The sequence below is a fragment of the Leucopleurus acutus genome (genome assembly GCF_964270905.1).
Source record: "Leucopleurus acutus genome assembly, chromosome: X".
NCBI classification, from domain to species: Eukaryota; Metazoa; Chordata; class Mammalia; order Artiodactyla; family Delphinidae; genus Leucopleurus; species Leucopleurus acutus.
This window is the reverse complement of record NC_139148.1, coordinates 113,254,885-113,280,946: the sequence shown is the minus strand read 5'-3', so window position 1 is coordinate 113,280,946 and position 26,062 is coordinate 113,254,885. Positions and strand designations below refer to the sequence as shown.

The window sequence follows — 26,062 nt, the reverse complement described above, 5'->3', positions numbered from 1 at the left end:
GCTATAGTCTTCACAAGTCAGGAAAGGTCTGTATGAAAAAGAGAGATTCAGGGACTAATATGTGTGGATGATAGGTTTATGTTGAAGGGAGGAATAAAAATGGATGTTGGGAGGGGTAGAGAAAGGAGTAAAGGAAAACAGTAAAATGAAAGTGCAGCAAAAAAAGCTGGGGTAAACTGAAGGAAAAAGACAATGTGGAGTTGCTACATAAAACATCTACAGAGTGGGGAAAGAAGGGCCATAGAGACATACACAAGAAAATAAGTACTACAGATTTCCTGAAGATGGACTTCAAGACACAGAAGTACAAGGAATAAAGAAATGGGTAATAGAAATTTAGATTGATCAAAGAGGAATAATATCTGTTTGCTCCTTTCTCTCCTTTCAATTTTAACTCTTTCCTATATCCGAAACTATACTTTTTTCTGCCTCTAAGAAAGAAGCTCCCATCTGCCTTCTTGTCAGAGCTAACATATACATGGTTAACTGATTTCACTTCCTCTTGATTTTTCAGGATCTTGCTTTAGTAGTTATCCTCATGTTCCATGCTACCAATTTTACTATATAAATATAAATAAATAAATAAATAAATATATATATATCTCCCAATTTGTACCAAACTCCATTCCTTATGCTTACAGTCATACAGAGGATTCTCCAGTTTTAAGATCACTCATCCCTTAATCCTGCTAAATTCATGAGCTATCTCATTTCTTCCCTTCCCTTTATCACCAAACTTCACTAAAGAGTAGTCTACAATCGCTGCCTCTACTTTCTCACTTCCCCCCCCACCGTCTAGCTTCTGCACCATCCTGTCTACTGAAATACCTTATTTGAAGGTTTCCGATCACTTCCTAATTGCCAAATCTAATGCTTCTTAGAACACATTTTCATCTGTATCTCTGAAACATTCAGCATTGTTAATCAACCCCTTCCTTTAAATTCTATATTCCTTTGGCTTCAATAATATTTCAGTCTCTGGATTCTTCTTCTAACTCCCATACAATGCTTTTTCTCCTTAACCTCCCATCTTTCTCTTCCTACCCCTGTGGGTATTCTCCATGGAAACTCCTTCTGACCTTTTCTCTGACTTTAGGCATGGTGATTTCACTCACCCCTATAATTTTAACTATTCTTTCTATGTGGTAGAATTTCAATCTTTATGTTCAACAAACCTTCATATCCATGTTTTTGATGAATAACTTGATTTGGATGGCTTTCAAGCACCTTATGTTCACTTATATCCAAAGCTGAGCCCATTTCCCTTTGACCAAAGCCAGCAGCTCCCCTTCCTTCTTTCCTTTGTTAACAGCGTTGCTCTCTTCCTACTCATCCAAATAAAACATTTTGGATTTATCTTTGATTCACTCATTCACTCTTTTGGTAAAGATTTGAGAGTCTACTTTGTTACTCCTTTTTAAACTTCCAATGGCTTACTCTTTCCTATAGAATAAAAGATAAACTTCGTAGGTCAACAATATGCTCTACAGCATATGCCCACCTTACCTTTCCTGATTTATGATTCTTGCAGCCCATCCTTCGGCCAACAGGAACTAGCCATTCTGAAAATACACCCTATGACATGATACGCCCTATTTACACTTGTGTGCATTTTTTCCCTGCCATTTGGAATATGATCATATCCCATACCATTAAATGCTATCCATGCTTCTAAACCCAGCTCAAATTCTTCAATGTTAAAGAAATATACTACATTTCTTCTTACCCATAGATAATTTATCTATTTACTTTATATCCATAGCATACTGTTGTTTGCTTATAGTACACATCCATTATTCACATGACATGGCTTTGTTTGATGTTCTTGTTATTGGAAAGGAGAAAGAGACTACAACAGAGAGGAAGATTTTTGGCAAAATATCACCATGCAAATGTTTGAAAGATAGGAGATCTGAATTGGAGGGCATGATCAAGGATGTCAATTAAGGAGAAGAGCTTGGATTTGTAAATTAAGGATGTGGTGCCCTTTCTTCATTCTTCATAAAGTAGAGTTGTTTTGGAGTGGAGGGACATTTCAGTTACATCTCAGAAAAGGGAAAAGGGCCAGAGATAATTGGAAATTGACCAGTGAAGCTGAATACTTAGAAAATTGTGTGCAAAAATGTAACTTGAGAGATTATTTGGAAGCGTATGCTAACACTTTGCAATATGCTTACATAAAAGGGAAGTGATCCAGTAGGGTTGACCGGATTTATATGCAAGAGACAGTAGAGGTCCGACATATAAAATGAAAGATAGCACTTTTTCTGATCGTGCAAAGGTAATAGCCTAAATTAATTTCTTAAAAGCTTGGAAATTTGGCAGAGGTAAATGGAGGATGAGCAAATTCATATAAGTAAGAGAAGACATTGAAAACGATGAGGAATGGTCAAGGGGAGAGAAGCCCAGCTTTCATTTCAAGCTGTCAGAAAGGATTGATACAGATGAAAAAATAATTTGAAGAAAGCTCTCAAGGAAAGAAATGAAGCCAAATGCTTTGAAGAGAAAAATAGGTATTTTGAATTTTAGAACAAATTAATGTAGAGCACAGAAAAAAAAATAAAGAAATTAGAACAGAAATAGGGAAAATCAAAGAGCAAGTGATAAATGTCTGCAATAGACAGAAAGTCTGGGTACTACAAGGAAGAAGCAAAGGCAAGCAAGTCTACTGGCATTTTCTCATGTGCATGAAGAGAAGAAGGTTGCCACGTGCTTGAGAGGTTATAGACAGGTAGGTTAAGGTGACTTTAAGTCAGTTATGAGAGTCCTTTATGGACTTATAATGCAGGAAAGGATATAGCCTAATATGGGGGTATGAAAAAACAAGCAACAAACGAAAGAGTGACTCAGCAACAGACTTCACAGCTCAAGTGTGAGGAGCATGATGAACAAGTTGTTGATGAGAAAACATGAATCTGCTGCCTTATGGATGCAGCACAATGGAAAATCTACAAGCTTTGGGGTTAGAGATGGGTTTTAGTCCTACTTTACCTTAGGCAAATCTTTCCAGCTTCCAGATCCTTGAATTTCTCATCTGTAAAGTGACTTCACACTGTTGTGAAGCTCAAATGAAACAATATTTGTGAACATATCTTGAACAAAATTTAGATATTATTATTCTAGGACTTTTATTTGCATGGGCTGAGCAAGTATTTATTTGTGGGTTTCTTTCTTTCCTCCCCCATCTTTATTGAGATACAACTGACATGTAACCTTGTGTAAGTTTAAGGTGTACAGCATAGTGATTTTATATATGTATATATTACAAAGTGATTATATCTGTGGTTTCTGTGGTATATGGGATAAGAAAGAAACGACCAATATGATAAAACAAGGCGGGTTAATGGCATTTGAGCAAAGAAAAAGAAACTGGGAGTCACTGACATTACTAAACACTATTTTTAGAAATCTTTTTATTAAGGCTCATGGTGGCACTATTCATAATGCATGAGATGCAACACTACGTCTAAACGAGTGACAGGTGATCAGTGAACTTCAGAGATCATATGAGAAGCCAGAGGATATTTATTATCTTTAAATAAACACATTTTGTTTGAACAAAATGCAATTTTATATGCCTTACAAAGCTATTCTGGGTCAGAGAAAGGACTGTAATATATGAGTAAAACACACAACTAAGTGACTTTGAACCCTGCTCTCTTCGTATTTCTCTGTGCTCACGGAATGTTAGGAAAGAAATGAATGATGTTGTGGATGAGATCACCCAACCCCAAGGCCCCTTATTATATTTGTGCTAAAGATCTTGCTTCTGAGAAAATGAATGTTGAATGTGAATGAAATTGCATGTAAAAACGAAAAAGGAAGGTTTACTCTAATGACCCAAGTTTCTTCCAAATCCGTATTGCTACAGCCTTAGTTTGGGTCTGCATCAGGTCTCAGATTATTGTTAACAGCCTCCTAATTGGCCCTATGTCCAATCTGCTATCTCTTCAATCAATTTTACACATTTGCTGTAAAATTGAGCTTTTAAAAACAATTCTGGGGCTTCCCTGGTGGCGCAGTGGTTGAGAGCCTGCCTGCCGGTGCAGGGGACACGGGTTCGTGCCCCGGTCCTGGAGGATCCCACATGCTGCGGAGCGTCTGGGCCCATGAGCCATGGCTGCTGAGCCTGCGCGTCCGGAGCCTGTGCTCCGCAACGGGAGAGGTCACAGCAGTGAGAGGCCTGCATACCGCAAAACAAACAAACAAAAAACCCACAATTCTGAACATGCTACTGATCTGCCCAAAATTTTCAGTAGTTACCCACCACTTATAGCAGGACTTAGAAAAATTTTTTCTGTAAAAGGTCAGACAGTAAATGTTTTAGGCTTCACAGGCCACGCACAGTCTTTGTCAATAGTCTTCTTAGTTGTTGTTGTTTTTTTACATCCATTAAAAATTTGAAAACCATTCTTAGCTCATGGGCTATACAAGCCAACAGCTGGCTTTGGCCTTTTAGGCTGTAGTTTGTTAACCTATAGAATAAATAAAGTGCAAGCTCCTTAATATAACATAGCAATCTTCCCATAATTTGGCCTTCTGCTTTCTTTTCAAGTTTTATATTTTGCTAAAACACTTCCCACACCCTCTGCTGTGGGAATTGAATTGGCAGTACCTGGAAGTACAGCAAACTGGGTTTTATACCTCTGTACCTGTTCACATTGCATCCACTAAAATGGTCCTTCTTTATCCAACTGGCAAACTATTCCTCTTTCAAGACTCTACTAAAAGTGTCATCTCTTCTATTAAATATTTCCTGACTGCCAAGTTAGAACTGGTCTCTGTAGCTTGTACAAATACGGATTGCAGTATCTGTAGCACTTCACTATGCTTATTTACTCAAATGTGAGCCTCTCAAAGGCAAGAAAATGACTTACCTGGATTGTATTCCTAACATACGGTAGCCACTTTTTAAATCTTTATGGAATGAATGACCCCAGGCCTTCTGTTAGCAAGTCATTCAACACCAGCACTAACATAAAAAGCAGTCCTCTGAATTGTGCATGACCCATACATAGAAGCAAGTTACTACATTTTTAGCCTCTAGAAAAGCTCCCTGAGTCTCACTCTTACATCTTGTGGAGATTTCCTCATACACCCAGCAGGTCATGAGAGTGGTTACACAGATCCTCATGGCAGATTTTTTTTTTTTTGATCATTAATGCCATCTTACAGTGCCCGTGCTTTTAGAATCCAAATGGGGACTCAAAACCTATCTTCCAATAAACATACTTTAAAAAATTCTCCTAAGGCCTTTAGTATTATTAGTGATAGAATGATGACCTAAATAGGTGTTGGTGAACTGCCCTTGGAATGTTGCTATCCTGTCTCAGTGGGGAAAACGTGCTCAGAGTTCCAAGCTGATGACTTATGAGTTAACTTTTGGACATAACTCATTCCTAAGTTTGAGGCTGTCTCTACTTAAAATATATCAAGCATAGGTCAGAGGAACTGGAATAGGAGTCAACCAGATTAAGAGTAAAGCCATAAAAGTGAGAGCCAAAGGGAAATATGATATTACTGTGTTTCTAAAATTAGAGAATGGTCTGGTGAGGCTCCTCATTGCACACCCTGGAGAAAATGATGCATAAATGAAATTGATTTTAGGAAACAAAGACTAGGAGTATTTGGAAGCTTTTAGAAAATAGCAATAATATCTACATTTATTGAACGCTTACTATGTGCTAGGAACTGCTCTAAGAACTTTAAATAGACTATCAATTTCATTTTCCAATGGCACAATAAGAAGGGTACTATTATTATCTTTATTTTATGGGTGGGGAACTTTATTTTATCTTTATTTTATGGGTGGGGAACACAGAGCAGTTATTTGCCAAAGATGCCATAGCTAATAAATAGTGGAGCTTAAATTTGAACCAAAGCTTTCTGAATCCATTGCCCACAATCCAAATAGCTTCAATTATATACATGGAAGCACCAACAAAGTGCAGTGTGGAATATAATTACATTATATTATACCTTTATAATATATTTTATATAATTTATATATTTACTTTAAATTTATTTTATTTAATTTTTATTAAATGTTTAATTTAATTTACTATTAACTAATTTATATAAATAATATATATTTATATATATTACATATAATATATCTAAATATATGTATACATGTATATATATAATTTGTCAGATAATATACCTTCAGAATAATCAACCTTTAGAAAGTGAAGAAAAAGGCTAAGGATAGAAAATATTGTGACCAGATAGTCATCTACCCAAGAGAAGGCTCTGGGAATAAAGGAAATTTTAGAAGCAAGACATAACTACCTTCTGAATGTGCTATGGCAGAAGGTTTCTGGAGTCAACCAACTTAAGATGAGAAAAAGAATCAACAAGTTACCATAATACAAAGTGTAAAATAAATGTTGCTTGACAACGATAGAAACTGCATATGGCATCTTATTAAATTGGGAAAAAGGAGAAAAATAATCACAATCTTGGCCATGAACACTTTTGAGTAGAGCAGAAATGCTGAAGCTCGTGAATGTGTATGAGAAGTGGGAGTAGAAATGGCCAGAGGGTCACTAAAGCACACCATGGAAAAGAAGGCAGAGAAATAGAAGAAGGCAAAAAAATAACAATTTCAGTTTAGACATTTTTATAAGAAATTGGGGCTTCCCTGGTGGCGCAGTGGTTGAGAGTCCGCCTCCTGATGCAGGGGACGCGCGTTCCTGGTCCGGTCTGGGAAGATCCCACATGCCGCGGAGCGGCTGGGCCCGTGAGCCATGGCTGCAGAGCCTGCGCGTCCGGAGCCTGTGCTCTGCAACGCGAGAGGCCGCAACAGTGAGAGGCCCGCGTACTGCAAAAAAAAAAAAAAAAAAAAAAAAAAAAAGAAATTGATATGATGGAAATTTAATGTTTTCAGAAACAAATATTGGTTGAGAAAATATTTATTAATATGTATAATATGCAAACTATTTTAAAATAAGAAATTATAAGTATAAACTAGAATAATTTATTTAAAAACACTTTTTAGATGATAAAGTGTTTTACAAACAAAAGATATTTCTTGGCATGAGATATTATCACCTAAATGTGGGAAGTGAGAGGTCATTTGTCTATTAGGTTCAAAATTGGGTCAGACATCTGTAAAATGTGATGTGAGGAGCAAATGCTATATTATGGTTGCATAACCACTGTCCTATATATGAATTCTATCTATCTTGTGTGGCAAATACAAAGATGTTTGGTTGCAAAAATCTTGTGGTTTATATCCCAGAAGAGAAACTTCTTCCTGATGGGCTACTATGGCTGTAGCAGTCACCTTTGCCTACCTACTACTATTATTCTCTTTGTGAACTGTTTTGCACACATTCATGGCTTTAGCTCTTAATATGGCTTGACAAAATGTTAACATTCACGGTAGACTTGATGAGTGCCTAGTGATGACCACGGAAAGAATGCTCGCTAAGATTTTCGTTGTTGTTGTTTGTTTTTAAAAACATAAATTGAAATTTTATGGGCTGAGTTTTCATTCTTATTCTTGCACATTGGAGAGGCTTATAAGGAGAGCCATTGGGATTTTTCATTTCCTTTGGCTAACTTCCTAAGTGCACCTTTTACATCCTTATTTCTCAGAGTATAAATGAGGGGATTTAACATGGGGGTAACTGCTTCATAAAATATTGAGATGACTTTGTCTTCTTCCTGATATTCCTTTGACTGAGGTTTCAGGTACATTTAGATGACTGTCCCATAAAATACAGTGACCACAGTTACATGGGATCCACAAGTGGAGAAGGTGTTAAGTCTGGCCTCCGCAGAACGGATCTTCAGCATGGCAACAACAGTGCAAAAGTAGGAAATGAGGATGAAGGTGAATGGCAGAGGCAGTGTGAACACACTGATAACCAGACCCAGAATTAGACTGACGGAGTGTCTGAGCAGACAATCTTCAGCAGGGCCTGAATCTCACAGGTAAAATGGTTGATGATATTATGCCCACAATAACGAGCAGGGATTGCAATGATTGGTGTGACTGCTACTAAGAAGGCACTGGCCCAGGTTTCCAAGGCCAACTGTATGCAAACCCGGTTGTTCATAATGATGGTGTAACGTGGGGGGTTGGAGATTGCAACAAACCGGCCATAAGCCATGATAGCAAGGAGACACTGTCATCCCCAGAAAGAGGGATATGGTCATCTGGGCATAACAGCTGGTATAGGAAATGATGCAGAAGTCCCTGAAGCATTGGGCCAACATATATGGCTCCGAGCTAGTGGAGTAACAGATATCAAGGAAGGATAAATTACTGAGAAGAAAATACGTAGGGGTATGAAGTCGAGAATCCCATCTCACTACAACAACAATAGGTTGTTCCCAAACATTGTGACCAGCTGGAAAAACAGCAGTCCTAAGAAGAAGGCAGCCTGGATTTGAGGCTGTTGGGAAAATCCAACAAGGATGAATTCAGTCCCCTCAGAGGCATTGCCTCTCTTTAGACTGCCCATTTAATTGTCTCAAGTACTAGGAAAGAAGACAAAACATAATGTCACCCACATGAGGAAAATAAGAAGAGTAGCATCTCAATAGCCTGTTAAGAATTCCTGTTCTGCAGCTCTGATTATTGTGTGTCATTTGTTTTACTGGGTTAGACTCAGCTGTTCAAGTATCTAATGGTGGAAATATAGGTTTTCTCTTTGCTTTCCTGTCTTGTAGAACCGTATATCAGGAAAGGCTTATTAAGTTGTTTGGACTGTTAGATACTTATATTTGATTAAGTAAGACAATCGTTAACAGTGGGTTAAACAGAATTATTACTCTCATAAAGGGGCGTAGCTAGATGATTGACTTTATTCTTGACCAAAAAAAAAAGAGGCAAATATGCTACATCTCCCCACCTAAAATGCTCGTTTATAGTTGACTTTATTTAAGCTGGTTCATTAATTAGCAAGTAATAATTTTTTTTTACAACTGGATCATTGAGGTTAAACTTGAAAATTATTACTTGGAATATTACTCAGCAAGTAATAAGTTTTAAGTTTAAGCTCAATGATCCAGTTGTGAATGCTTGAAATACTTCAGATACTTCTTTGCTTTTCAACCTTTTTTTTTTTGGTGGTTGTTCTTATATGTCATATTAAAACCACCTATGCATGTTAAATTAGACAGTGTATATGTAGCTAAAGCTATCAGTCAATTCAATGGAAAAACATCACTAGCCAAAATGATATGAAATAAACCAAGCAACTGGTGGATTTATTGAAATCTCACTCTGTTTAATTGTTCTGACATCCGTTTTCAAATGACAGAAACTTACTATGTGCAGATCCTCCCATCTCCATATAGTTCGAAACAAGAGCTTAAAGGGTGATGGGAAAATCTTATTAGATAAAAGGATTTCATGAAGACAACAGTTACCAGAAATTGTGAAGAGGGACAAGGCAAATTTTGGAATGCATGTTTCCAGAAGTGTTTAAAAATAAAAGAAAGGAAAAGACAGAGCCCTGTCAGTTTTATATGCTTTCAGTAGGGAGTAAAACAGATGACCCATTGAAGACTCCTTTGGCTTTAAGTGGCATGGACATATATACACTACCAAATATAAAATAGCTAGTGGGAAGCAGCCGCATAGCACAGGGAGATCAGCTCGGTGCTTTGTGACCACCTAGAGGGGTGGGATAGGGAGGGTGGGAGGGAGGGAGACGCAAGAGGGAAGAGATATGGGGATATATGTATATGTATAGCTGATTCACTTTGTTATAAAGCAGAAACTAACACATTGTAAAGCAATTATTCTCCAATAAAGATGTTAAAAAAAAGATTTCTTATTTAGACACAGAATCAAATCTCTCCTTATTGTATAGTTATATTAGTGCTGCATATAATTAGGTAATTCTTCATGCTTAATAGGCAGAATGTTGAAATACAGATCAAAAGCAAGGGAGTCAGCTGGATCAAAGTCTAAATTCTGGTTCAGCCACTAACAAGCTGCATAATCTTGAGAAATTCAGTTTTCTCATACGTGAAATGGGAATATCACCTAGCCTCTGGCAGGACTGTTCCAAGAATTAGATAAGATTATTTCTATAAAGAACCTAACACAGTGCCTGGCACAATTATACCACCCAAGAAACTTTAGCTCCCTTCCCACTTTCACACCCCACATAGACCTTTCCTTCAGCTTAGATTTCATCCTTGTAAACATGTGCCGAAATGTTATTTCATCCTACCTTTCCTTGTAAGGTTATCATGTTACCAGAAACAATACCATCTGAAGTTTCCAGTTTGAGTAACAACTAAAGAAAGGTTGACTGTGTAAGTCATTAAAATTTGTTCCTGATGGTAGGTGGGAAAAGACATATAAAGAGATGAAAATTATTCACTGACTTAGGGCTGGAGGACAGTAACAGAGAAGTGCACCTCATTCATAACAGAAGCATGTTGCAGTTGGCGACACCCCCACAAATGACTAATCTCCAAGAAGAAATTTGATTCCTTCAACTGCAAGGAAAAGAGGTTTAACACAGGCAGCTGTGGTGATAAATCTTCCTATCGGTTGTGGTTATAAGGTTGGAAAATCTTGAGTTAACTGTGCTGGTGAATCATGCACATTTATTTCTACTTGTTAAATATCTTTTTCTTTTATTTACACAGAGTTGGCTTGTAATAAGGCTACCATGAAAGGTTGATGTCTAAAACGCAATAAAAAAATTCATTTTCTAGCCTTATAATAATAATATAGTTGCCAGTTCACGACATGCAGTTTTTCTTTGCCTGTGCAAATATTAGAATGATATTTCTTCTAGAGGTGTCCAAAATTCTGTTACTTTGTTCCCAGCCACAGAAAAATAAATTGAGGAGATGTCCTTTCTGAATACATTGAGATATTTTTAAAGTATTGGTGTTTGCCAAAAGTGTATAGTCTACTTACAGACCAAAAATATTTAGGTAGTATTAAAAGAAGCCACACTTCAAATGCAAGAAGGAACTTTGGAAATTTGGATAATCTTGTGGTGGGTTTAAGAACTTATAACCTCAGACTTGAAGAACAGTTTCCACTTTGGGGATTTAAGAGATATCCCTGCTTTGTAATTAAGTTGCCTAATGCAAATAGGGAGAGAGAAAACGAATAAGGAGGAGGCGACATCTGCTATATTTAGCTCATTAAAATAATGTTCACTTTCCTCCTAACTTGGTTAGTGAGCATTTCAGTGACTGTTCCCTATAGCAATGATTCTGGTCAGTAAATATGGTGGTCGGGAGCCAGGGCTGGTTTTCCTCAAGGAGAAGCTTTCTTCTGTTTGGGCAGTTCTTCATTTACTTTCACTTCTGATAGCAAGTTAAATGTTCAGGTAGTGCTATTAAGAATTTATATTGAGGAATTTTGGGGATTAAAATGTACATCATAGTATGATTGTATAACTTAATTTTGTGTTTACTGGGTCTTCCAAAGATATGCTATGTTTGTCAATCCAATTCTCTCCCAAGTATGATTGTGAGTTCAATTTTTATTTAGTTTTGTTTTTAACTTGAGGGACTTTTGACCCTGTATAATGGAAGTAAGTCTGAGTGTACATTTTGGAAGCTGTGAGCTCCTTGATTTAGCGACCATATCTGAGTTATCTCCGTTTTCTTTGGAACTCTACCTTGCACAGAGGAAACTCTTGAAAGATTTTGCTGAAATAAAAGCTCTTGATGTCACTTTCACTAAGTGGATTTTTCCATTCAGGTATTTTTATATTGCATTTAATCATACTATCTGTTTTTGGCTATCTGACCCTGAACAATTTTTTTCCTGAAGTTTTTACTTGTCAATTTCTTGGTGCAAAAAAATGTATCGATTGACAGAGAAGTGCTCTGTAGAAAGACAACAGAAAAGGAGAACTTTCACCCAGATAGTCACTTCATATCAGGCTTTTGTGGGTCACTCCTTCCACAGAGGGTTGACGGTAAGGTTCTGCTTATGTGAGATACCCATTCCTCAAGAATTTTCTGTGTGATTCTGTCCTAGGGACCTTCTCACACCCATATATAAAAAAATATATTAAACCTATGTGGCAATTCACAAAGTGTGAAGGAGAATAAGATGATGAACATTTGTAGTAGTGTACAAATTGAAAGAAATTGCAGTGCCATCAGGGAAATATTTCATGGAGGACATGGTTGATGCTTCCCTAATGAAGATTACAGAACTGGCATAGAGGCAAGCTACAGTAGGAATGGAAAGCTTCAGCTGTCCAGGCATTTGATGGAAGTCTCAGTCTGGTAAAAGCAAGGCATCTTATAAATTTGGTATTTGCCTTGCTGACAATTTCATTTCTCAGAAGGTTAAAGAAGCATTGAGGGGAAATGATGCTGTGGACTTAATTATGATGGAATGGACCAGAATCTTGGGAGAAAATAACCATATCATCTGGGAGTTCATAATAGAAAGAAAGTCTATAGCCAATATTTCCAAAAGGGAAGTTGGCTATGAGACCATAGATATCTTTTCTGTCAATCTTTTAATTTCAAATTTCTTAAAGGCTCTGATGATAGTTTGACCAGAGGCAGAGAATCATGAGATTTAAGGTGAAAATAGACCTTTTCCACTTCAAGAGCACAGCACACAACATGCAAACAGCCCAGACTCAGATCTCCTGGGTGTAGACAGTACTTACGTAGAAATCTCATAAGGCCTAATTGACAGCAGCTTTCTTGCCTTGTAGTCAGATTCTACTAGACCCATCCCTATAGCGTCCTGATCTGTGTGGCCTAATCTGAAAGTTTACTAAGTACCTGGATTTTATTTATCTTGTGGATATTTTTCTCAGAGCTTTTTGGTGTGTCTATGAGAGAATTCAATATAGGCTTTATAGTCAGGCAGAATCATTCATTTGTCCATTCAACAAATATTTATTGAGTTCATACCATGTGTCCAGTTCTGTTAAAGTTGCTGAGGATACAACAATGAACAAAAAGAGACAAGGCTTACCTTCTTATTTGACTTATACTCTATTGGGATGATAGTGAGAACAAGAAGTAGCAAATAAAGCAATTGATATAGTAATAACTGTTATGAAAGAAACAGAGTGATATGAAAGAGAGTGCTGGAACAAGATTGTTATTATACAATAAATGTTAGCTTTCAAGGAAGGTAATGTTTGAGTTGAGATCAAAAGGACACAAAGGCTCTTGCCTTCCAAGATGGCCCACACTCTGTCTATGGAGCGTGTATCTCCGTGAATAAACCTTCTTTCACTTTACTGTGTCTTGCTCTTGAATTCTTGCCTGCACAAAGCCAAGAACCCACACTTGGCGGCCATCCCAGGGACTCAGACATGACTTAGGATGTGACCATCCTCTCGCACCCCACTCTCTTTCCTGCAACATCTTTCCTGGCACCCAATGCGGGGCCTCAAAGGCCATAATCTCGATCCGCCTACTGGGCTATGGCTCCCCTCTGAAGGGTGGCTGGGACTTACCCTGAGCCATGGAGATTCAAGTAGCCCGTTAAGTGGCAGCTGATGTCGCCTGCAGGATCTGGCAGAGACCGGTTCTCTGGCCGTGAAGAAGCGCACTGAGGCCAAGGCTTTTCCCCCTCAGTCTTTCTCATTCTCCTATTGCTCTATCTCTTTGGGCTTGAAAACATCCACCCAGACGACCACCGAACATCCAAATTAAGACTGCACGGCAAGTAACTGACAACTTGGTTGGGTCTAAAGAACTCCTGCCAGGGGGCTTATCTGGTGGCGCAGTGGTTGAGAGTCCGCCTGCCGATGCAGGGGACACGGGTTCGTGCCCGGGTCCGGGAAGATCCCACGTGCCGCGGAGCGGCTGGGCCCGTGAGCCATGGCCGCTGAGCCTGCGCGTCCGGAGCCTGTGCTCCGCAACGGGAGAGGCCACAACAGTGAGAGGCCCGCGCACCGCGATGAGGAGTGGCCCCCGCTCGCCGCAACTAGAGAAAGCCCTCGCACAGAAACGAAGACCCAGCACAGCAAAAATAAAATAAACGAAAGGACACAAAGGAACTATGTGAAAATTTAGGTGAAGAGAGTTCCAGGGAGAGGGAACAGCAAGTGCTAAGACTAGGGCAAGAACAGGTTTAACTGTTTGCTGGATAGATAGATAAGTGTGGCTGAAGCATAGTGTAGGGTAACCAATCATCCTGGCTTGTCCCAAACTTTCTTGGTTTTACCACTTGAAAGTCTCACGTCCTAGGAAACCCTTCAAACCCTGTGTGGGACTTAGTATTACCGTAGAAACTCACTAATGACACTAACCTCACGGAGTATTTTTTTCCAAGTTAAGCATTCTGTAGTCCTTCCATCTCAACTTAGATGATATAGTTAGTTCTAAGACCTCTCAATCACAAACCCAGTACTACTCCTGAGAATATACTTGATTTTTTCCCCCGTGTACTCTTGAAGAGTGGCCCTTTGAACCAGACACGGCTTCTGAAAACATGGGATGACCAATGTCCATTATGGAGAAACTACAGATTGTGGCAGCATTCTTCTAATAAGTCATCCTAGGATAGCCAGCTATTTTTAGTATTATGCTTAGCAAGGAAGTAAGTCCACTAGCCCTGATTTTTCCACACAAACTACTCTCAAACCAGTTAGTCCACTTCCTGTAACTGTAAAGCTGATTTTCTTTCAACCTCAAGGCTCAACTTTACCATTTGCTAAGCAATGCTCATTCTTGTTCAGTTTAGCTCAGAATTCCCTTCCTTTTGAATGCTAATTCTGGTATCTGAAACTTTACCTAAGCACTTCTTACTTTCTTTGTGTCATCAAAAATTTGACAAATGTGTCTTCTGGGTTTTTATCGAGATCATTTGATTAAAATGTTGGACAAAACATGGCCCTGGGCGTGTCACTGGAGACCTTCCAACATAGCATTAATTCATTAATCAATACGTTAGGAAAATTTTGTTTAAGCAGATACTAAATTTTAAAACTTCAGGTATACTCTGTTACTCATGATTTGGGATATGGCATGTAATCATGAAGCCAAAATATTGCCTGAAGATAAAGCCCCTTTTATTTGTCCTTGCAGATTACTGGGAATAATGGATGATAAGATTGGAAATGAGGCTGGAACAGCTGGAGAACAGTAGGCAAATCTAGCATGGAGAAAAAGAGCCCTTAAAGCTGATTCAGAGGTCTTACAATTTGGGAAAGATCAGAAGAGGAGGGGGCTTGAGTATAAATGAAGAGTTAAATGTCTTAGACAGTTACTGAATTCTTTTTTTGTAATGATGCTACAGTCATAGAAAATATATAAATGACTGGGTGTGATTGTGTTCCAATGAAACTTCAATTACAAAAACACATGGTGAGCCAGGTTTGACTGGCAGGGTGTAGTTTGCCAACATCAGCTTAGATGATCCAGAATCACCCTTATAGAAATATCCTCATACACAGTCCAGGAATATACAGTTTTCCCCTGACCTTCCTTCTCTATGTTAATCTCTTTTATTACTAAGCTTCAACACTGTAGGTTGGGATTTCTTTAACTCCCTTTTATCTTGGCTTCCTTTCAGGATTATTTCTTCCAACTTTTTTCTTTTATGATCTAGAACAGGGGTTGGCTAAGTTTTTCTGTCATCAGGAATATTTTAGATTTTGGAGGCCATAGGTCTCTGTTGCAACTGCTCACCTCTACCATTGTAGCACAAAAGTAGCTACAGGGATTATGAAAAAGAATGGGCATGGTTGTACTGTAATAAAACTTTACCTACAAAAACAGGCAGTGGGCCGGTTTGGGCTCTCATGCTGCAGTTTTGCCAACTGCTGGTCTAGAAGGGATGGTGATTATTCTTGAAATCCTATCCAATAGCCTAGCTGCTACCTTGCATTTGCTTTTTGCATTATACTAATTGGAGATTACCTGTGCCCTACAGGTCACTGCAAATAGTAGTCCCTCAGGCATCTGCAGGTCTTGTGTCCTGTGGCTAACAGCACTAATTTGTGGTCGTCTGTGCCCTCTGAATCCCTCATAGAACTAAGGCCTGGAAACATGCTGTTGATCTCACAGTCCCCAGTCTCAGAATCCTCTGAGAAGGCTGCTTTTAAACCTACCAGTTTTCATATCCCCTGTCCCTGGAGTGAAATGTCTGCCAATCTAATTATGAGGTGATAGCAATTAGCAGGAATTAGCACCCCTCATGTAAAAGTTCAGATTCCTTTCACTGAAACTAATTCATATCCAGAGCATTGGCAGCCCTTTACCAAAACAGTCTAATCTCCTTTTGCACCAGAGGTTATGAGCATCCTTGGATGACTGAAGCCACTGTTGGCAACGGGCAGTTGGGTAGAGCAAATGACTGAGAAGAGAAGCTAGAGCAGGGCAAGGGGGTCCCTGTAAGACGACGAGTCCAAATGACTGTTCCATCTAAAAGAGAGTGGAAGTCTAGTAAGCATATCCATTGCTTATGTGAAACCACGTTTCCTACTTGACTCTAGAATGAGTGCCAGGTTTTCAAATGCATAGAATTCTTATTTCACTGAAATTTTAGAGTAATTGAAAAATGGAATTCTATGTCTGCCAAATCTCAAGTCAAGGAACAACTTACTCTAGATGTCCTGTGGCCAGATTTCTTGTCCTGGTTGTGCCGGAACACCCGGGACTTTCATTTCTCCTGTGTAAAGCAAGTGACTCTCACTGGACAATCACTCTTTTTAATCAACATTTTTTTCCCAATCAAAAGAGAAAACATGAAAGCCACAGAAGACTGTAGGTAATTGAACTAAAACCACAGAGAATTGTACTGTTCAGTCATGGTCATTAACAACATTTGGGCTCTTTCCCTACTCCTATGCCTATTTTCACAGTCATTATGTCAAACTGTAGAAAATGCTGGGACCTGTTTCCTACTCAAGCATTTTCCCATGGCAGTAGACAATTGTTGAGGACTCTTCTTGCTCTTTGATTTCAGGTATGTTTGGTTTCTTATGGTCCATGTAAAATAGACCATCAAAAATCATGGTAAATAACATTTGATTTTTTAACCAATAAAGAAGTCAATATAAAGTTTTTCATAGAAAATAAATGTAAGAATTGTAAAAATAAATTCTTTATAAACTTAGAAAGAATTATTACAATCCTTTATTTACCCTTGTTGGCCCTTGATTGGATTGTACCCTAAAGAACGGTCCAGTGTGGTAAATTAAAGAACAAATTATACCATTCCTTTCTCCGCCAGGAGAAGCATATGGTCCCTAAGCCCAGAAGTCAGATTTTATGAAAATTACTGGAGATGAATAGATATAATGTTTTTTAAAAAACAGAAAACTCCTCTGAATTAAGGAGTTTAGAGTATAACTTATAGCACCTTGTAAAAAAATGAAGCAATATTGATGCCATATGGAAAAGAATGAAGATGGCTGACTTTGAGAATGAATTATGGCAGGCCATTGTAAAGAAATAATACTCCAATAAAGATGTAAAAAAATTATACTAGGTTTTGCAGACATGGATAAAAAACCAGTATCTAGAGACCAATAAAGCAACATTGGAAATTTGGATGTTGGCCAAATATTGGATGAGCACCTCCTCATGCAAGGTATTGGCCCTTGGCACATAGCACCCCAGGAAACCCAAAACATTGTTGTTGCCTGCAGGGACTCACAGCTGACTTGCGCAGGGGAGGGGTGACCCTTGGACACAAGTAACTATAAGGTGAGGGGCAAAGTGGTAGGTATCCTTGCAGAGAGGCATTTGAGGTGTTATAGGAATTTCTTTCTTCTGTTGACCTGGAGCAGTGTCCCAGTGGATCATTCCACACGAGGAAAGAATCCTTGGGCTGAGCAGTGTCATGTATGAACACAGAACATGCAGTAGCAGTAGGTTTTTCCTTTCCATTTCGTAGAGACCTGAAGTGAATTCCAAATGTAACTCAAAGGCAGCAGCACCTTTAGTAAATGGGGAGAGGAACTCTCCAAAGTCCATTTATTAAAACGGCCAGGGAAGGAGTGGAATCGCACCTGCCAGGGGACACAGTATCAAAGGTTTTAAAGTTGCAAAGGGAAATCAGTTCAAACCCTCCAGGATTAGGTCCCAGAGATGCAATTAGAAGGCTGTTCACATGAAAGAGTTCAGGAGTATTTACAAGAACAGGCCCAAGAGAAAGAGCTTATTTCTAGATTATTAACGCTAAAGTTGCTTTCCTCCTTAATTAATTCTCTATCTTTGGAAACACAAAAGATTTCATTGCCTTCTTGGCAACTTTTGGTTCTAAATGGCCTGGGAATCCAACAGGTGGGTCTAAGTGGTACCAAATGCCAGGATGAAAGGCCAGCAAATCTGTGGTAGTCACCTGGATGATTCTAAATATCTGGATGGATGATAAAACACGTATTAATTTGGTGCCAACATCACTACCTTGGGGCAGCATACCTTGACTCCTCAGGAAGAAATCTGGTTCCTTTTCTTATGTTCACACTTACGCCTGTATATTTTTATTATCTGTTCACTCGTGTGTCTCCAACTCTGGGTCTAATTTTGGGAGGAGAGACACTGTGTCCTTCCTGCCCACCGTTGTTTCCTTTCCACCATATGTAGCACAGGGTGTGGAATGTTACTACACACCCACAGATATTAGATAAATGAAAGAACACTTGGGCAACCTGTGGTGGGCCGTCACTAATGGAATGTTCTGTGGTGAAGGCAGTAGGGAAAGGGCTCTGTCAAGGGTCGGCCAATACCTGGAGATTTGTCTAAGTGGGCGGTGGCACAAAGGCTAGAGCTGTACCAATGTGCAAGGTTTCTTCCTCATGTCAGTTGATGAAGGTCAGGAATGGGGCTGGGGAAGCCGGTGTGATATTCTGATATGATTTTCGTACCCAAATGAGGACTTTGGAGCCCATCTGATACAGTGCCCACATTTTATTTTATTATTTAAAAAAGTGTTTTTGGTTGTGTTGGGTCTTCGTTGCTGCGCATAGGCTTTCTCTAGCTGCGGGGAGCAGGGGTTACTGTTTGTTGTGGTGCACGGGCTTCCCATTGCGGTGGCTTCTCTTGTTGTGGAGCACGCGCTCTAGGCGCACAGGCTTCAGTAGTTGTGGTACACGGGGCCAGTAGTTGTGGCTCGTGGGCTCTAGAGTGCAGGCTCAGTTGTTGTGGTGCACGGGCTTAGCTGCTCCGCAGCATGTGGGATCTTCCAGGACCAGGGATTGAACCTGCGTCCCCTGCATCAGCAGGTGGATTGTTAACCACTGAACCACCAGGGAATTCCCAGCCCACATTTTAAAGATGGAGAAATTGCAGCCCAGAAAGGAATAGAGTCTGCCCCTAAGGCACTAGCTAGCAGAGGAGACTTTCATACCTGTATCTCCAGATGTCCTGGTCAGTGCTCTTCTCTCTGTAATCAGCTGCCTCTACTAAGAGCTCTGAAACTCAACAGTTTCAATGGCAGCTCCACAAAGGAAGTAGCTACGTGGTCTTAGGAGATGGTTTCCCCCTTTTCCAACGTCAATTTCCCGATTGGGAAATTGGCCTTATAACATGTGACTCCTAGGGCCATTGTGAGCTGGCCTTAGAGGAAAGAGTGCATGTGATGGTCCTGGCAGAGTGCCTCTTACGTAATTGGTTCTCAGCTCTTAACTCCCTTCTCTTCACCCCTTGCACACGAGGTCTTCCAAGACAAGCAAAGGTGAAGAGTGTCCTTAGTGGTTCCAAGGGTCAGCTTTGCTGGGGGTTTGACTGCTCTGACCCATCTCATCCCTCAGGAAGCAAATTCAGAACTGAACCTGGCATGGATGTGGTCTTGCTCTAAAGAGACCCTCCCTGCTCACTCCTACGCCCCCCAAGGAAACACAGCCTTCAAAACACAGACTTTCCAATTTTCCCAGTAAAATGAATGAAAGACGCTTTTGGGCGATGAAGTGATTTCTTTTTAGCTCCATTTGTTTACTTTTCCATAAGCTCCCAAGATGGCTTACATGTTAGCTGTTAATCACACCATCTGTTCAAACAGTACTTCAGTAAATGATTCGATTCATACTTTTGCTTCTAAAATAATCTTTTAAAAGACAGTGTTTATGTCTGTTATCCTTCACTTGGCAATGTAGCATGAGCTATTTTAATGTTGCTATCATTGTAAACACATATTGAATTCTCCATTTCTTAACTGCGCAGAAAATAGGACACCTTCTCTGCGTTTGTTCCACTTGACTCTAGGCTTAGGGATGAAAGAGTGCTATTAGACAGAGATGTTATATTTCTAAAAAGAAAAAAAAAAGATGAAGACACAAAGTTGCAGCCAATATTTCTTCTGAAAGCTTGAATTTAGTGACAATGAGTAGGTTCCAGCCACTTGAGACTTTTCAGGCCAAGAAGCTGTGAACAGAGTGTCCTTAGTGGTTGGGAAGGGTCAGCTATATTGCAATCCTGGCTGGTCAGACTCATCTCATCTCTTAGGAGGCCAAGTTGCCACTGAGGGACACCTGGAAGAAGGGCCTCAGTCCCACCCAACAAAAGCTTGGGTGATGCAAGGCCTGAGGAGGAGGTAAATGGGCTGTTGATGCTTCTGAATAAGAGAGAGTCCCTTGAATTAGTAGAGTGAGAAGGATACAAGCGTAGAGGTAGACTTCTTATTGTTGCAAGCTGTTCTGTGGATCTCTGGAAGCCCCACATTCATGTGAGCCTCTGGAGAAGTTCATACAGCAAAGGATATGTCCTGGTGCTGGCTCATATGGATGTCATTGTCTCTTGCTTTCTAAGACCTGCAACCACATGGAAAGAGTGCTACATTGTAGTCATGTACAAAGTATAAGACATGTACAAAATAGGCAAATATAGATTTGTGTGTGGGGGCACTGATAAAGAAGGGATTCACTTTCCAGGCCGAGAGATAAAAGTTAAATGAAGAAGGCTCATATTAAAGGATACAGTTTTGTTGGGCTTTCAGGGTTGGATAGCTTACTAGTTCAGTATACAAACATTTTACAGAGACCACATCAATCCTATGCACAGAACTGTAAAACAATAAAGTGTTTATGGGAATGGTAATCAGTTTGTGTGGTTGGATTAGCAAGTCAGGACACCCATGTGAGCTGGGTCCAGATCTCAAAGTCTTAAATGTCACACTGATGAATCTAGCTTTTTGCCTCCATGTGACTAAATATCATTGAGGATTTTTAAACAAGAGAGTGACATACTCTGACATGTCTTGGAAAGATGGGTGACACTATAGTGTGGAGCCTAGTTGCAGTGGATTGTTGAGGAGACCATGTCTGAAGTCATTGCAATAGTCAAAGCAAGAAATGATGAGTGCTGGAATTAAGAGAGAGACAGTGGATGAAAGACTAGGGATGAACTTGAGATTTATCACAGAAGTAGAATAGGCAAAGCTTCAAAGATGATTGGATTGTGTAGTGAGGGAGGAGGAAGATTATAGGATGTCTCTCAGATGGATGGTGGCACCATTAAATGACATCCAGAAAACAAGAGGAAGGGGAGATTTTAGGGGAAATATGAAGCTTTCTGATTTGGAATGGTTCCATTTGGGTTGTCTGTGGAGCTTTGAGGTAGATACATGTCCATTTTTCGAGAACACATGTAACTGGAGCTCAGAAGAGATGTCTGAGCTATAGATAGAGCTTTGGCAGTTATTACTCTAGATAATGATTTGTGACAGTGTTCATGAACTTGCTCTTATTAATATCTTCTGCTCTAGTTGTCTAGTAGAAGTCATGTTTCACCCATGCCATGGTATATCCTCTCCCTTTATGGTTTGGGGTAGAGAATGAAATCAATATAAAGCAATAATCTCCAAGTATACAATGAATAATAAGAAATTGGTATGTAGGCAGTAAAGGAATGAACAGTACAGTTAGGATTGAAATGTTGTAAATATCCATGTACCATACATATATGGAGAGGTATAATTAGTTAGGCATGTTGAGTATTGAAACATTGTGGGGTAAGGCTTAGTTATTTTCAAATGGACATGACAAACTGGAAGGGACCATGTATCAGTCAGAATCAGTTTCAGCTTCAAGAGACAGAAAACTTAATATATAGTGGTTAAAAAAGATGGATGATTTTTTGGTACCTCACATAATAGATAACTGAAGATGAGAAGTCCAGAAAAGCTCTGGTAGTTCTACAATATTTATGGACTTGCATTCCTTCCAGCTAAACATTCTTCCCTCATTCTCATAGAGCAAGAAGCTTGGTAGAACTCTGGATATCACATTTACATTCTAAACATCAGGATAGAGGAAGAGGAAAATAAGGAGGACTCATTTTCTCCTTTTTAGGGCTTTCTAAAAATATACCACAACATTTTTACTTATATTTCATTGATAATAATTTTGTCACCTAGATTCAGGGGAAGTTGGGAGTTGTAGTTTTTTGTTTGTTTGTTTGTTTTTTAGCTAAATATGTTGCTACCTAAATAAAATTCGGTGATCTATTACCAAAGAAGATTGGGAGAATGGATAATGGGGTAGATAACTAGCAATCCCTGCCATAGGACATAATCTCAATTTGGACCCATTTGGTATAAAGAAGACCTAAAAGAAAGTACCACCTAGAAGATCCATGGGAAGACTTCCAGTCTAACAAGTGGAACATAATATTTTGAGGGGTAGCCCAGGCAAACACTTGACATCAGAGAGATCCAACATGAGTTACCAGGTATAACCTCACAGGTACTTAGAGAAGAGTAAAGAAAATGCAGGAACAAGTAATGTTTGGAAAGCAAACCAATCAAGTGTGTACATCAGGGGGGTCCATCAGTAGGTAGAAGGATCCCAGTCACAATATTCCATTTCAGGTATAGGATGCTAATCCATGGGTGATGGTGATGTTGAAGGACATTGACAAAAGCACAGCAAGATCTCAGTCTTAGAAGGAATAGGCTGCTAAGCAGAGGTTCAAGGCAGAGACATAGGTCCAGAACTGACACACAAAGTAAGAGGGGAATAGCAAAAAGATAGACTGGTTGTTGGGTCTCCAAGAAGGACCTTAGAAAAATGCTTCCCCAAATTTTGGATTTCACATATTAGTGCATAATTTTTTGAGTGAGTTTGCCATAATGTTGCCAACTTTTTATTTCCCAAGTAAAGATATATTAAAAACAAAGCAACTAACTAGCCACAATTTGTAGACCATGTTATTTCATTTAAAAGACAGGTAAAAAATAGGAGATAAATTCAAAGCAAAGAACAGTCCTTGTTGAAAATTCAAAATGTACAGAAGAATAGATAATAAAAAGGCTCCCACTTACCCCTGTCCCTTCATCACCCACTTTCCCTCTCTGGAGGCAGCCATTGTTATCTGCCCCTTGGACATCCTTCCAGAGATGTTCTATGTATAAACAAGCATATACCTGTGTGTGTACACCATTCTATACATACATTTTTCAACTAAAAAGGATATCTTTTTGTGTGTGTGTGTGGTACGTGGGCCCCTCACTGCTGTGGCCCCTCCCGCCGCGGAGCACAGGCTCCGGACGCGCAGGCCCAGCGGGCACGGCTCACGGGCCCAGCCGCTCCTTGGCATGCGGAACCCTCCTGGACCGGGGCACGAACCCGTGTCCCCTGAGTCGGCAGGTGGACTCTCAACCACTGCGCCACCAGGGAAGCCTTAAAAATGATATATTTAAAAGCATTCCATGTCAATACATAAAGAGATTCCTAATTCTTTTCATGTCTGCATAGTAGTCCGTTGTATAGGTTTACCAAATTTGCTTAATAGCCATTTATTAATGGACACTTGATTATTTTTAACCTTTTGCTATTATGAGCAGTGCTTCAGTAAACTGGCTTAGAACACTCTTTGAAATGAATCTAGTTATGAACAGCTCATTACTTTGCTTTCATTTCTTTTCATTTCAACATAGACTGGTAAAAATTTTACCACTACCAGCACCATTTTATATACTGGTCTTTGACAAACACTTTTCCACTACATCCTTGAAGTCATTCAGGCTTGTGAAATGGGCCGTTTGCTTTTGGCTCTCAGGTACCTCCTTTATAAAGTAGAATCCATCCAAAAACTTGGTCTATCTCACTAAGCGGGTACTGAGTTTACGTTTCCAGCTGATTTTTTTCATACTGTTTTCCCCCTGGTGAAATGTTCTTCCCTTTTGGTTTTGCCTATTGTTATTTGTAACCAAACATAGAAATTTGATATGGCTAGACATGGGCTAATTAAGGATACTAGATGTATCAACAAAAGGACAAGAATTTGAATACTACTCAGGCATTTGGGTGGATCTGGCACAGGGAGACAAGAACATCCTCAGGTGTTGGGATATATTAGCATCTCTCTTGTACATCTTGGCTTCACCTGTATATTATTTTACCTGTCATTATGACAATCAGCTGTGTGGATTCCAACATACTTCATGCAGGTGCAACCTGACAATACCTCATACCCTCTTTGTACACCTCTCAACTCCTGGGCTGGGATTTACCAGTGAACACTACTATAAGACCGTCACTGATGCCTATATATCTACAATCTGAAAGCATGAATGACTGATGAATGAACCTTTTATCCATTGGGAGATAGGAGATGGTGGCTAAATTCATCCATCTTGTTTTCACCCATGAATAGGATTGAGTTTATACAACTTCTTGAAAAATCCAATGAGATTAAGCAAAGTCTCACTTAGCTGAGGTCAGCTCAGTAACACATCCTTGAATTGGCTTTCCCTGTTTCTTTGATTCATTATCCATGTCCCTCATTCTTATTCTCTGGAATTGTACTCCCAATACAACAACTGCACATAAATACTGTGCCTCAAATCAGGGTAGTGGTATGAGATAAGACCTTGTATATAAGATATGATTTAGGCAAGCATGGCCAAAACAAACAGTAGAGGATACAGATCAGCAGTCAGAATCAGGGATTTAGTGGTAATGAAATCTTATCCAGACATGTATATGGGACCTGGTGATCAGAAATTCATTGTGTATGGGTACTGGGTACTGTATTCAGTAGACTATGCATGTAATCATCACTCAGGAATTTTGATATCATAAAGTTGTACTCCAGGTCAGGTAGGATTCTAGTTTCTGGAAGGATGGAGGGAACACTACTTGCAAGAGTAAGACTACTCATGAGTCCTAGAGGACCGAGAGTGCTAGGCATTTGACCATGACCCAAAGATTTAATTGGAAAAAAGGTAATGGAGGTCAACTGGTGCTCTGGGTCAGGTATGGAATAGAAGCTGTATGTCCTGATATTGAATCACAAAAGTATTTAGAGTTTCCTGCATAACCCTTGCCTAAGTTCAAGCTTGAAATTGGAGTGGGACTTTGTATGTAGGCAGGAGGGCAAAGGAAAACTCGCTATGTGGAAAGAAGTGTTTCAAAGACTGGGAATGACACAGAAATTGACAGGAAAGTCAACATTTCTACACTTGATGACCCTGGTAGGTGGAGTGAAACAAGTAATATACTCCTAATACAGACCCCATGCTTCTTGGTTTAGCATTTCACTCTATGACACATTAATTTCTTCACCTATTTGATGAGAAAGCTTGAACGTGCCACCAAAATGAGTGACGATCAGGAGTTCACCTTCAACAATTTACTTTAAGACGCACTGTTAAATGTACAATAGAAACTACACTGGATTATTAGTCAGGATACCTGACTGTAAATTGTGCCCTTAGTGAGTCATCTGACTTCTCTGATTCTCTTTTCTATTCTGAATAAAAGCCTACTATTTTTGCCTTCTCTACCTCACAGATTTGCTATGAGTATGAAATATGATAATATATGTGAAAACAATGTGTAAATGTTATGCAAATGCTAGTTATTATTATAAGAAATTATCTTTAGTGCTTAGGAGAATAAAGTTCTTTATATGATTTGCCTTAAATTTTGCATATGATACAAATGCAGTAACATTGGCTTCAGGGTGGTTGAATTTCTTATTTATGATGTTAGGTTCCTGGGCCACTGCTCTGTCCTTTCCAGTCTAATGCCAAAAATATAGCTTACAAACCCCTGTCTATGCAGCAAATGTCTCATTATCCTCTGCGGAAGTCTCAGTTTAGATGTCATTTTGTAAACAACATCATTAAAGATTAAGAAAAGCATCACTGAGTCATTGTCATGTAAGCTATAGAGTTCTGAATGATATCTAAGGC

The 26,062-nt window shown here is 39.3% G+C and overlaps 1 pseudogene across 1 annotated transcript in view; it reads right to left on the bottom strand.

Annotated features, from left to right (window-relative positions):
• Positions 1-7,524: 7,524 nt before the first annotated feature.
• Positions 7,525-26,062, bottom strand: part of LOC309978053 — a 61,183-nt pseudogene continuing 42,645 nt past the window's right edge. The window contains exons 2-3 of the transcript in view: positions 16,182-16,344; positions 7,525-8,405 (exon numbers count right to left, since the gene is read on the bottom strand). The product of the transcript in view is annotated as an uncharacterized misc_RNA (transcript). The remainder of the gene's footprint in view (positions 8,406-16,181; positions 16,345-26,062) is intronic.